The sequence below is a fragment of the Oxyura jamaicensis genome, chromosome 21 (genome assembly GCF_011077185.1).
Source record: "Oxyura jamaicensis isolate SHBP4307 breed ruddy duck chromosome 21, BPBGC_Ojam_1.0, whole genome shotgun sequence".
Lineage (NCBI taxonomy): Eukaryota > Metazoa > Chordata > Aves > Anseriformes > Anatidae > Oxyura > Oxyura jamaicensis.
The window spans coordinates 1,677,147-1,689,300 of NC_048913.1; the positions used below are offsets into that span (position 1 = coordinate 1,677,147).

At 44.2% G+C, this 12,154-nt stretch overlaps 1 long non-coding RNA gene across 1 annotated transcript; it reads right to left on the reverse strand.

Annotated features, from left to right (window-relative positions):
• Positions 1-6,780: 6,780 nt before the first annotated feature.
• Positions 6,781-10,966, reverse strand: LOC118177278. Its single transcript, XR_004755730.1, has 2 exons — positions 10,894-10,966; positions 6,781-7,446 (listed from the first exon to the last, which is right to left on the reverse strand). It is a non-coding gene; the product is annotated as an uncharacterized LOC118177278 (long non-coding RNA).
• Between the last annotated feature and the right edge of the window lie 1,188 nt (positions 10,967-12,154).

Consider the following 12,154-nt stretch of genomic DNA (forward strand, 5'->3'; position numbering starts at 1 on the left):
CGCGCTTAACGAGAGGCCGCGCGCTCGGGGGGCAAGAGGCACAGCGGCAACTGTGAGGAAAGGAGCAGGGATGTAAAAGACACTGGGACATAAACGATCCTGGGGTTTATTTTAGCCAGAGTTAATGCAAGGACTGCAGAGGGGCAGTTCATTGTTCTGTTTTCATAAAGTCATTTAAGTAGCAAATGGCCCCTGAAACTGATACTATGGTTTGAGTCATGTTGGAAGACATATTGAATTAATGATGCAGGTGTGGGTTGTTGTTCCAAAAAACTTTTTTATAGCAACAGTGGGAGAGGAGAAGGGAGGGGGGGGAAGTTAAATGAAAAGATTTGGTCTATGTTATGTTTTTCTAATATTTGAATTTTAGCTAAGATTACTCTTTCTCCTCTCTTTAATATATTGTTTTAAATAAAAAATGCTAATAAATCTTGAGAGAAATATGTCATAGTGGAGTTTAAAAACTGTAGTGCAATATATAACAGTTCATAAAATATTCTATTCAAATAGCCAAAATTGTAGTGCATTTGGACCAGAAGTAGTTAACTGCAGGAACAGCATTTTATTAGCTACTAAAATTAAGAAAGAGTACTGCTGTTTCACAGCCAGATAATTAAGTACCGTTTTCTCTTTTTTAATACTATAAAATTAAACTTCCTGTTTAAATGGCCTGGTGGGGACTGTAGGCAAAGGGTCCTCTGATGAGCCCTCCGGGCAAATCCAGAAACACAACATAGCACTTATTCACACAAGACTTTAACAGGGTGGAAAACACTGTGATTGAGTAAAAAAAATGCTGCAGTAAGCGAAAAATTGCAGGTAATAAATCAGAGATCCATTTTTTCACATCATTTTGGCTAATCCATTAAATCTCAGTGCAAAGGAATCTATCAGAAACAGAAGCCACTGCCTTCAGTTCTCCATCTCCAAATGTTATTAAAACCGTGCAAGCACCAAAAGGGCCCAATTAGGCCCAGCACACCAATGAGATGTTCCAGCCACCCCTGGCCCACCAGCTTCTCCTGGCTTCTCCTCTGTCAGGGACAGTCCTTTAGAGGGGATTATACTTCAGTAGGGTGAATTTTTTCTCCATGTTGCTTTGCAATCTGTTTTTTCACTTGATTTCTCAATGTCTACCCAAAATAAATTGCTAGTAGCAAAATAATGCCTAGGTTATCAACCTCTAGTAGGTGCGCTTTTCTACCCATCAATCTTACCCTGTTACGAACCTGTATGCTGTGAAAGAAAGTGACTCCTGTTTTGACTGGGAAGCACAAATACCGTAAAGAGAATTAACCCAACTTTGCAAATATGAACATGAATTCTGACAGTCTATAATTAAATGGTGAATTTGCACTATGTAGCACCCTATTAAATGAAATATTGCTGCACAAAGCAGGCAAGAGTCTCACCATTAACTACCCAGCCCCTGGTTTTGTATATTATAGGCTTGGTTTTATTGGTTCACATCGAATGTGGAAAACGCACAACCTGCAGATGCTGCAGCGTGCATTCCTGCTGGCAAACGACCAAGCAGCATCTCCCACCGGGCTCAGCAGGAGCAGAGCCCTTCGGCGCCTGGAGGACCAGGTCTCAGCAGACAAGAGCTGCTCACCTCGCCGTTGGTGCACAACAGAAGAGCCAACCTGCACGGATTCACTGCTCCGGTTGCAGTTTACTTTCCATTAGAAGCTGGAGAGATTAAAATCACCCATGAAGGCTTACTAATAAAACATTGTCCTCAGTTTTTACCAAACTGTACACGTGCAGTTGCTGTTGGTCTGCTCAAATGTTTTATGTTTTGTCCAAAACCACATACTAATAAAACGCTTCCATACACCATTAAATTACCAAGAGAAAGAATAATGTTATGGTTAAGGCACTTTATTAGGTCTGGGGAGATCCGAGACCATTCCTTGCATTGCAGATGATGTCCTTTGGACCCTGTGCAAACTACTCCGTGGGAATGCATCCCCACCACATTTAGCATCCAGAAGAATAGGTGCCTGGTTTACACAAGTCACATGGGAAGGTAGGGGCATTATTTCGAGATGGGATGATTCACCTCATCTTAGAAATACTATTTAATGTTTGGAGTTGATCAGTATGTGCCTGCTTATGTGCACGCTGCTGCCATCTCCTCTGATCTAGAGCACACAGCCTGCCTGCATGGGGTCGCCTTCCACAAGCAGCCTAGAAATATGAGTTTATGACAGTTCTGTATGAACCGCATGACCCTCCTGACAGAATATTGTACCACCTCACAGGAGGGGACAAAGGAGGAGACAGAGCTCCAATTATAAAGAACTCAGATTCTAAAATTCTAAAAAAAAAAAAAAGAGTGAAACTCAAATTCCAAAATACATTAACTAACTAAAAGTCAGAACTGAAATATTTGATTACATTAAGACACTACTTCACCTTCAAATGTCTAACAATATGTGCCCATACTGTCCTACAGAAAATACATCCATATTAGAGTAAATGACTGAAAATCTATCGTTACGCTTGATTGTCGCATGAAGATGTACTGCTTTATTCTACTACAGCTTCTGGTTAAATTTTTTCTTCTAAAAAGGGTTTTGATGTAACCTGGTTTTGGCTCCATTTCTATCTAGCACCAGAGCTGCGCCTCTCAGAAGAGCGTGGGATTTGCCTTGCTTGATTTTCATCATCAATTGCAAGTTAGCTCTAGTTCCCTGAGAGCCCAACATCACAGGCATCTGGAGAGCCTGAAGGGGTGCTGTGGGGTGGTTGGGGGAGGGAGGCAGTTCGCAATAACTGGGACGGGAAAGACCAGGAGAGCGTCGGTGTCAGTGTTATTTGTTAGGCTTCCTCGTGGCTTTCAGAAGTCTAGGTAAAACACCTGGCCAAGCACCGCATAATCCCCTCATGAGATCTAACATGATTTTTATGTTATCTTTCGAGAAACTGGAAATGAAAACGCCCCCCGTTGCTTTGTCAATTCTGCCCCCAGCGCAGCAGAACAATGGCATTTCAAACACAAATGTCTCCTGGTGGCAAGCAGCGGTTCCTACTACAAGGAATCAATTCTCAGTTTCACAAGTAACCAGCGACGGACAAAAGAAATAATATTTTTTCTAGTGCCCCACCCAACGTGAAAAAGCCAGACTTGTGCCAGTGGTGAGGACACATCTCCTGCTTGTCCCACCGAGGTCTGGCGAGCCCCATGGCTTGTCCTTAGGAGGGCATCTTGAGCAGTTTTCACACTTATTTTCCTGGCTTAACCGTAGGTGTGTTTTCGGCTGTTCTCAAGTGTCCCGTCAAGTGTCCCACTGTCCACAGGATACAGTAGCTGTGAAACTTTATTGAAGGCTTTGCTCGCAAAAATCCTTTTGTGCATTACGGTAACGCAACACCGCATTTTCATAACGAAATACATTTCAAACCTTAAAAGAGAAAATAAAGTCTTTTATGTTGCTATTAAGTTTAGGTAAAGCCTGGTTATCAGATTTCATCCCTCTGTTCTTCTGGGGCCACTGCATCAGATTGCTCTCCCGATAAGCCACTGAAGCTGCGGGATCTCCTTCATGCATCCTGTGCTCAGCACCGCACGAGCTCTCCGGGAGAGACTAAACACTTGAACTGCACTGCAGCGAAGAAGTGCTTTGCATTATAGCAATAATAAACTACTTCTAGAAGGAAAATCACACTATGTAATGTTTAGTCTCATTTAATCTAATATTGGTTGCTAATGGGCTCTGATCTTGCTTGTATATGTAAGGAATTCATTCCAACCAGTCAAGTGTTGAGATTAGCTTTTGCATTTCATTTGGAGCGCTCAGCACTTGATACCTGAGTAGGTCAATACAAGCTGCTTTAAAAAGAAAATATCAAGATCTGAAGGAGTTATAAACTAATACTCTAATAACTTGTTCTATTCATTTCCTATTAGCTTTGAAAATGATAGCAAGCATATAAAAAGATGGAGAAGTCCATGCAAGATAGGGGGTAAATCTTTAGAAACAGAGGCATGTTTAAGTCCTCCTGGAATTCTTTTTTTTTTTTTTTCCAGAAAGCATCAGAACACAGCAAATGTATTGAGCCTGTATTAGAAAGGTATGTGACAGGAACAAGGTAACAGAATACCTTTCAGATTTTGTTTTGCTGAACCGCAACAAGACAAAAATGCAGCTTTAAAGAAAAATAAATTTAGGTTTCCTGTTTGGGTGAAAAGAAACACAATGACTTATCTAAGGGAGCATCCCAGCATTACAGGCTACAATGGTGTCAGTGAATAAGGCTGTGTCAAATTTTATTCTTCTACAGTTTTTCCATACATTCATTTCACTCCAATAACCTTTTCTAAATTTAATCCCCCTGGTTCTGAGTCATATTTTAACTTTGTCAAACTGTAATTGCAGTGCTCCACACACCACTGAAACTTAAATTTGGCAATATTTAAATTCATATGCGTAGAATTACATGGGTCACACGGCAATATGGATAGCACTGGAAGTACCATACTACTAAATTACTGTAATTTCAGCAAAAGATGATAGACCAAAAATATAATAGAAGTGGGATAAAGGGATTAAAAACGATCGGGTTCTACATCAGACTAATTTTGAATTGGATCATCTAGAACTGTGGCCAGCTGGAGTTAAGCAACAGGTTGCTAGCAGAATAAAACGCCTGTCCTGCGACCAGTGTGTACATCACGGACATTCAGTGTGGTCTCTCTTCTCCTCCTGCCCTTTTACACTGGTTTTGGTAAAGCTATTTTCATAGATGAATTCCCTGAAAACTGTGTTCCCTACCATCACGTAGAGCTGGCAGAGCTCCTGGAAGCCCAGGGCCACTTTCCTGCAGGTTTCATGTAGGTACAGGAACGGTCCAGCCAGACGTTCACCGAGCCCGAGACAAACCACAAGCCCCCAAACCACACATGGACACGGACACGTTGGCTGGGCAGGCTTCAGGGTGGAATTTTAGGGTTCATTAGCACAGTGAAAGACCTAAGAAAAGGGAACCCATACCACGTCTTAAAAATCTGGGCCAGCCTCCCCCGCCACCGAGCACTGCTCCAGCCGCTCAGCTTTGTCTTTACCTGCCTAGGTGAAACCTATTTTTCATCTTTTTAAAGCCCATTTTTATTGCACAGCCCCGCTCCCGTCAGCCATGCTCTCCTCTGAGTGCCAGGCGAGGGGAGCAGTAATCTCTGCATGAGACGCCCTAATTGGCAGCAGAGCCCTGGCCCAGCCAACATCTGCAGCTGGTTTCAGTGATAATAAATCAGGGCTGGGGGGTTTCAGCGTGGCAAGCGGCCAAGGAGCTTTCCTTTCCCCATTTAGCCAAGAAGTGGGAAGACAACAGGGAGGACTGGGGCAGAGGAGAAGCGATCAGCCACGTCTCCAGCTAGCCATCAGTCTCCACTGCAACGCCCAGCATTCTGTGAAGGGGCTGAACTGCTTCCCACGGGCCGGTCCTAAAAGGATTTCAGAGCTGCCTGAGCTCGTGGTGGTTCTGTGGCCACCTAATGCTCGCTGGAAACACCTCTGCAGAGAAGTTCGCGGTCCCCAGCACGGATGCTCGGGCCCAAATCCTGCATTTCTCCAGTTGCCTGTAGCCTTGACAAGCTCAGTGAAGACCTTTGCTCAAAACCCAGGTGAAACAGAAACCATGGCTGTGAGGTAATCCTAATTCTGAACAGGGGAATTCAGGCTAAAAATATTCAAAGGCTGGGCCTGTCTAAAACACCAAAGAAATTGACACTTAGATGCTTCTGAGTCTTTTCTGCTGAACCTTTAGCACAGCTTTATGCTACAGTTTGGGGCAAGTTTTGCAAGTTAGGTTGCTCAAGTATTGAGCAAGGTGGAGACAACACAGACAAGTGATCTGCGCGTGCAAGACCTTGGCTCATTGTGCAGCAAAAACATCCCCACCGCACAGAGAGAGCTACTACCAGCTCATCAATAAAAAAAGCAACAGGGGCTCCTGAAGACATCCCTAGTGCCTTTCAGGAAGCCGTCATCAGATGCACAGAGCAGAAACTAACAGAAACATTTTCCCTGGCTTTACACAAGGCCTGTTCTCAGGTGTGTAAAAAGAATTTACATGTATTCAAAAGCAGCAATGTTATCAACTGCTGATGGCAGCACTGTAAAAAAAGAAAAAAAATCCCTTAAAGAGGTGATAAAGAAAACCGATTCAATCATATCCACTTCTCGATGTTCTCTTTCCAGTTTAAGACCACTCTGTTAAAAGAACAATTGCTCAAATTGTAGACTACTTTTGAAGGTGGCTGGTAGAGTATCGATTCACTCTGGAGAATTATTTCTACCCACAGTCTTTATGCTGATATGTCCAGCTCAACACCTGGCTGTGAGGGGCTGCCTTCACGATGAGCTGACCTGCACAGAGTGCCTCCCACAGCCCTGGGTATTTGGGGCATTCTACCTCCTTCATGCCCAGCTCATCCCATCGTATCTGGCTTGGCCCCAGCCCTTCATTCAGCCCCTTGCCACCTCACACCATCACGTCCTGGTGTTGAAGGTCCCCTACCAAGTCCTGCCCCCTATCCCAGGCCTCGTACCCCTATTACAGGAGCTGCATTCCGCAGCAGATGCCCACCTCATCCACACGGTCACACTTATTTTTCCTCTAACACCTTCCACCACAGCCGATTCTTAGCTGGAATGAGCTGCTACTGGTATCGGAGATCCCCTGGCTTTACAGCACTAGCACGTTAAGTTAGAAGCGAGTTGTGCAATCAACATAAACCCCACCCCTGTGACGCCAAAATCACCACGGAATGTTGGAGAGTGATTCAATTACAGAAGAATTCTGTCCTTTACAAAGCAGCAATGGTAATTAGCATAATTAAGAAGACTCGTGCCACTTACGCAATGCCACCTTTGAGAACTGTGAACAGGTATTACACAACTGGGAAGCAGCGTCTCACATTGGCAGAAGCAATATATCTGGCAGGAAGCATTTATTGAACTTAAACTCTAGAATCCGTGGAAGGAGCTGTGCGTGATATCCTGTTTGAAGGCATTTCTAATTTAAATTAATGACCTGAAGGATATCTCAAGGCAATAATGATCTTATTGTACTAAATCCTGCAATAGCTGAAATGAATTATAAATTCCTCTAACTGATTTAGTGGTTAACGTTCTGAATCACAGCTAACCAATGCAATGCTCTCCGAGTTCCAGCATCAGATTAGATGAAACTGTATAGGCTGTCTTCCACCTCCCCGGCTGGTTTGGAACAGGCAGTGAAAAATGTTCTCCTTCTGAGTCAGTGGAAAGCAGAGCAGCCCTGGAGGTGATAAGCCTCGCCTTCTGGGAAGGTAACCACATTTCATCCAGGCACCTCATTTCCAGCACTCAGCTCAGAGATACTCGAGTGTCCGAGCAGCAGAGGAGCTGGCTTGCAAACACCAAGGTGAGCTCAGCAACAGGAAGAGAACTGCTCCACCTAAAGACAACTCGAGGTTTATCACTGACGTTTTATAAAGTGTGATTTGACCAAACGTGAAACTCCTGAAAATTTACATCGCACACACCTTATTGTTTGCTCATGGTAAGGTTCCTTCTTACTCTGGTAGCGATTTGCACTTTTGTAAGTCCGTATGCCACACGTACACAGCACGCAGTCAAAAACAAGGTGGATAACATTTCCTTTTGAAAAGACATCTAACCAAATTGCCCCCATAAAAGAGTGCTTTCAGCAGCTGAGAAAAGTAGCCTGTTATTGTATCTGAGGGCCAAGCTGCACATGAAGCAACTGCTCAGGACTTGCATTTCATACTTTTTTTCACAGAAAGGCTGATGTCTATACAGGCATTGCTCACTGGATAATCTTAGGGATGTCTGTATAGATCAGAACACCCTATTTTGTATCTAATTTAAATTTCCTTTTTCTTTTAAAGATGCAATAAATAAAGAATTTACTCCAAACATGGCTCTAGTTTAAATTCTACAGATATTGCTAGTATTAGACTTTATATTCTGTTATGAACTTAAAGGGCAAATCCAGCTGTAAAATGATTTACTAAACTTATTAGCAAATCCGCAACCCATTTCCAAGTGAAATCTCAACAGGTTTATTGTTGTGATGCCTGACCAGGAGGAAGTCAATGTTTTCAACTCCGTTTCCTTTTGAGCTGAGCAGATTTGTTTGAACCCCTAATTCAAAACACAGCTTTAACTTTCCCAGCCCACATGGAGAAAAAACACTGGTGCGAGTGGAAATAAATCACCAGTGCTTAATAATTAATTATTAACAAGAACCTTGCAGAAGTGGAACTACTGAGCTGCATTTATCTGTGGCCAGTCTTCCTTACAAGAAGTCCCGGCAGCAAGGAATGACCTCTGCACACCTCCACGTCCCAAAGCCAGCAGCAAGCACGGGGCACAGTTGTTCCAATTGTCATGGCTCTTTTTGCTATTTACTCATTTGTGCCCAACAGCACACTCGAACACGGAATCGAGTCAATACTTAGAGACACCAGGACACAACACAGAAACCACACGACACAAAAACTTCCCATCTCACAAGTGGCTAATTTATTTCCCTTGTTCCTCTCCTTCCCCACTGCATGCTTTATTATTTTAAGGCCCTTTTCTCAGGGACAAACTTTGCCTCCCATTATTTCTAGCTTGCACCAAGTGTTGAAAGCTTAAAAAAAAATGATAAATTAAATGAGAAGGAAATGCTTAAGGGTTCCTATTCATAACAAAAACACTTAAGGCAGCTTGTGCCATGAATCTTCCACAAGCAAGTTGAGATACACATAAAGAACCTGATTCAGAAAAGAAGTGTGGAGGACTTTCATGGATGCCTGCTGTTCGGTGGATTTATGGGGGTAGAAGCTGGTATGTGGGCAGAGTCCAGGCAAGTAATTAGTTCCTTGCAGAACTCAAATGTGGAGTTAGGTTTTTCCAATTGTTCAAAGGCTTTTTACCCAAGCGGCGGGTCAGCAATAAGCCGCTCTGCTGTCACGTTGTCCAGCGTCTGCTCGCGCCGTGGCTGAACGCTGCGCTGAACTGGTTGCCCCTCGTGTGTGAAGATTAATGAGTGATCGAGCCCTGGTTTTTAGTCAGTGCAGACACGTGCATCTAATTAAAGGATTCAGAAATCTGGCAGAAAAGTCTCATGGTGTTTTTCAAAGCCACCCAAAGTTTTTGTTTGGTTTAATTTTCCAGTTATGCCCAGTTAATAGGGATTAGCTTACAAACCTCATTTACCTTTTTCTATGTCAACTTTTAGTTAACTTAGTGGGGAAACCGCTAGATCCATAAATCCTATGGACTTAAATCATGTGTTTACCCACGGAAGAGGAATAGGCCTGGACTATGGCAGAGAGGTGCCTCTGTCATCATGTCTCTCTGACACAGAGGACCACCTTTTGGGTTAGGTCCCCATCATCTGTCCTTTCGGCTCTGATGATTTTCAACAAATGTCAGCTCCTGCCAACAAACCAAGGTTCTGGGCTTTTTTATAGCCCTGGAACCCACAAACTGAACCAGGACCACCCATTTCGCATAAACAAACAAAAACAAGCCGAACTTCTGTGAGGACTGGCCCAAGACAGACAGAAAGGCTTAAACTCCTTTTTACAGGCTGGGCAAGATCTAGCAACTTCTTTCTACAGAAACGTCTTGCTCATAGCAGGAAAGATAAGACATTTCAGGGATTTCCACCCTAACAAACCACAACAATAGTCATTTTCAAGTTTAAAAGGAATTTTGCAAGCAGTTTTCCCACAGTTCCACCTCTAGACCCCCCCGCTCCTTAGACACACGCAGGCTAGCTCAGACTCGACTCCCATTTTTGTTTGGGCATTTCCTTGCAGAGTAAGATAAAATACATCATTGTATTGTTGTGAACAGTTTACTCTGAATTGCTGCCAAGTCAGCCTGAGAAGTTACACTTCTGCTCAGAGCAAGAGCTCGTGCACAACAGCCTGGCTGTGCTGGAGAAGCAGCCCTGGAAGTAAACTAAGTACATGTTAATCAGCCTGTGTCTGGACTGCTGCTGGTGGGGAATAAAACAATCTCTAACCCACATAAAATGGTGAAACATTCATCCTTAATCTGAACCACCTCTACATTCAGCTGTGCTGAGCACCGAGACCTTCATGTATAATATCTCCTAACATCCAAATTTGCCTGGACTTTCAATTATCCAGACAATAATGAAAACATGTTGGTGAGGCAAGCATCAGGTTACAATCACAAATTCTTACTTCAATAACGGCCATAAAACAGAGACCCAAAGCATGTTTTTTGCTTTTTTTCCAAACATTAGCAACTCATCTGATACTTAGTCCAAGGATCCAGTTTCCTGCAAGCTGATGACATGTGAGACCACAACCCTGAGGCTGATATTAAATTATACATATATACATATATAAATATACAGAAAGAAAACCTGTGAAATTACAGACACAGATGTGTTATTGGTGTCATAATTTTTTTCCATTAAACACCATATTAGGTTTATCCCCTTTCTATACTTGAAAATCTTCACATATAAAAGATGAATAGCAACTTCTCAAGGGGATCCTTGTGGTTTAACCTTGTTACAGGAGGTCAAATGCAACATACAAACTATATTGGTACAAAGATGACTGTAAAATGGAATTAGCCTTTCGCTCTCCGTTCAAATGGAAAGGAAGCAAACTTTCACATGTCTGAATTGCTCCTGCTGCAGACCCCCAAAAAGGACTTGTGCGCACGGGTCTCAGAGCAGCTTGAAGAGCACATTTTGTAGAGAAAATGCTATCAACACGAGGCCCAGATCCTGACTGCCATGACATTACGCTTCTGAAATGCTGAACCATACCCATGTAAGTCTGAAGCATTCCAGGTTTCCCCACCTTGAAGAACCCACTTCTCCTCTCGCGCACGGGGCACTGACCTGCTTGGCTAATGGCAGTACGAGGCTCCGCACCGCTGTCTTCTGTTGGGCAGGAAGAGAAGACTTCTACCACTAAGAAAAAAAAAAGGAAAAAATTGCCATAAGAAACAGAGTTGGTGAGAAGAGTGCCAGAAAAACGACACATTTCCCACTACAAGAACATGCTCATTTTCAGGCTCCCTTCTTGGAGCAGCTGGGTTGGGCCTGATATGAGGAACAACCACCACAACAACCCTAACATCAATTTGTGAGGGAGCCGAGAAGCGCACTAACTCCCAACACACCATTTATTACACTTCTCATGAGACACTTACACGCAGCCTAGAAGGGCTCCACTGGCTCCCTGCCTTCCTACAGCCCCCTCAGAGCCCTGAGACCACTTCCCCATGGCCGCCAGTGCAAAGGCCTGAGCCTTCACTGCAAAGGCACCAGGAGCCTTCCCAGCCCCAACTCAGGCACCCTCCCCACACAAGTAACCACCCAAAGCCCCTCTCACTGCAGGGCCAGGCAGCTGCGAGACCAGAAAACCCTTTGGGTTCCTTGGGAAAGGCCTGGACATACCAGAGAGCGTCCAGGAGCGTGGAGCCTCCGTGGCATGAAGCACTTCAGCTGGGGGGAGGGCCAGCTGCAGCCTGCTACAGGGGAGCCCCATCGGCACACACCTGCAGCTCACCTGGGCCTGCCCCTGGCCGATCAGCGGGGGCCTTGCTCCTTCTCTGCTCCCTTGGACTACCAATTTCTACCTTGGCTCTTTTAAAGCAACGTTGGGAACGCCGTAAGCCAGGAGGAAGCACTGTTACATAACTGAGGATATTACCGATTCTCTAAAAACCTGGAAGTCCTTACCCAAGGACACCGCAGGAATTCTGTGCTATTAAGGCTGAGAGCCCGTGCCCCGGGCCTTGGTCAGGTTTTCCTGGTAGTTTGCTGGCTGCAGGCACAGAGCAGGTCCTGCATCTTCTCACAAGCAGCTGGGCACAGAAAGCAGCTCCCACCACAACAGTCCGTACCTCCAGACAGCTATGATCGAGATCCTGTCGAGTGGCATCTGAAAAGAAATGCCGAATGATTATTTTCTGATAATGCCCCTGGTAGTGCATCCATTGGTTCTCCATGAGGAAAAACTTCCTTTCTCCTCCAGACGCTCAGCAGGCAAGACATCTGCAGGCCTTATGAATTTTACAGTCATCTGAACAGAAACACAAAGCATAGGAACTTCCAAAGGAAGACACCAGCAGCAACACAATAAAGATCTTCATTA